A 1810-nucleotide genomic window follows, 5' to 3' on the forward strand; every position below is an offset into this window, starting at 1 on the left:
CATTTGAGTGTATTTGCACAAAGTATCAGTTCAGTATTGCTGCTATGAGAATTATTCGGCATCGGAGTCAAAAGGAAATCGGCGGTATCGAACATCACTAACATTCCATTAATCTGTGTTGAAGTTTGCAAAATGATGAGTGCCAGAGTTAATATTAGTTTATTTTTTTAATGTTCTGGTGAGTGAAGGTTTTGGAAGTGATAATCTAATCCTTTGAGTTACAGTAAATGATTTAGACGAATAAAGAGAAGCTTTTCTCCCTCTTGAGTCTGAGTTAAATTAAAATTGTACATCATCACATTGATATGCACAAGTAAATCAAGGAGACAATAATTTCCATTTATTAATGTTTAAAAAAAACCCTGTCTGAAGTGTAGGCTACCTGTGGGATCCTGCAGTTGTAGATTAAAGAGAAAATATACCTCACACACACACAAGGAGGATGTATTAATGGGCTAATCTCTGGTGTACATCTCCAAGGGAGCCTGTGAGGAACACCACTAAGAAGTCCTATCTGTCCCTCTTGGGGCCTTTGCAGGTGTGTTAATATAACATTGGAGCCGTCTGAAGGACTTATTTTACATAGRGAGCACTAAGATGAATTAGTAAGGTCTGTCCTTTCCCTTTAATGACAAGTCATCCTCTCTATTTCTCAGCTCTCCAGTCATGCGGACAACTCGACACACGTTGGCTCCAGCCAGGTCCTCAGCGTGAGGATGACCCGTCAGTCTGCCGTGTGTTGCACGAGCCAATCTGCCGGGATGATAAATGATAACCAGGAGCTCAGGCGCTTCTGGACCTGTCAGAGGAAATTTCAGATTGGAGGGATGATGGGGTTGCCACACTTGAAGCGTGGTGTGGGCTCACAGCGGGAACAGAGCACCGGATCCAGTGCCACCAATTAATGTTTGTCTTGCTACACCCAGGATATCCACACGGGCGAGCCACGCAGGCAAGCGGCTGCCCCCCGACAAATAACAGCCGAGCAAACGTGCAGCACTCCTGGGAGCGCGGGGAAAGATGCGAGGTATTATGTGAATATCAAACAACCAACAGCGACAATTAGTCTGGCGCTCCTTTGGGAATGGAGGGGGGAAAGAACTTTGAACAAAAACAAAAGAGAAACTCAGCTTTCCTCTTTTCCAACACTATGTATAAAAGAATGACTGTGACACAAGGAGACCCTCTCCCAAAAAAAAAAAAAAAACTGCAAATCAAAATCACAAATCAAATCCCCTCCCCCCAACCACACAGATACGAAACCACGCCATTATAAGAAACGYCAAAAACACTTCAACTGGTCGCTTGATGTGAGCATCATAGGACCCCTTCATCTCAGAGAGGCTGTTTTTTTTAAAACCTTCCTCTCCATCAAGCTGCATGCTGTTCTCCCTGCCCTCTGCCACGTCTGCATCACTATGGCAGGTCTGTGTAAATACCAGCCATCTGGAAAAACCCTCAAACAGCAGAGGGTGCCAAAGCTTTTCCGTTTCAGTACATTTCACAGGAACACTGAACCCTGCTGTCTTTAAAGATCCAGTCCTYTACACAAGGTTTTTGTTTTTGTGTCACAATTTCGTGGTTGTAGCTCAATCGTGACACGGGAAGGAGCCCAACGTGGTGGGGAGGGGCTTCACGTTACAAGAGACAGTAAGGTTACAAACGTGTCTCTCTGCCTCCATGATGGGAAACAAATTGTGTACACATGATTACATAATCCTGTGAGTTTCTTTCTTTCTTTCTTTCTTTCTTTCTTTCTTTCTTTCTTTCTTTCTTTCTTTCTTTCTTTCTTTCTTTCTTTCTTTCTTTC

This window comes from Austrofundulus limnaeus, unplaced genomic scaffold, assembly GCF_001266775.1.
Source record: "Austrofundulus limnaeus strain Quisiro unplaced genomic scaffold, Austrofundulus_limnaeus-1.0 Scaffold0, whole genome shotgun sequence".
Taxonomy (NCBI): Eukaryota; Metazoa; Chordata; class Actinopteri; order Cyprinodontiformes; family Rivulidae; genus Austrofundulus; species Austrofundulus limnaeus.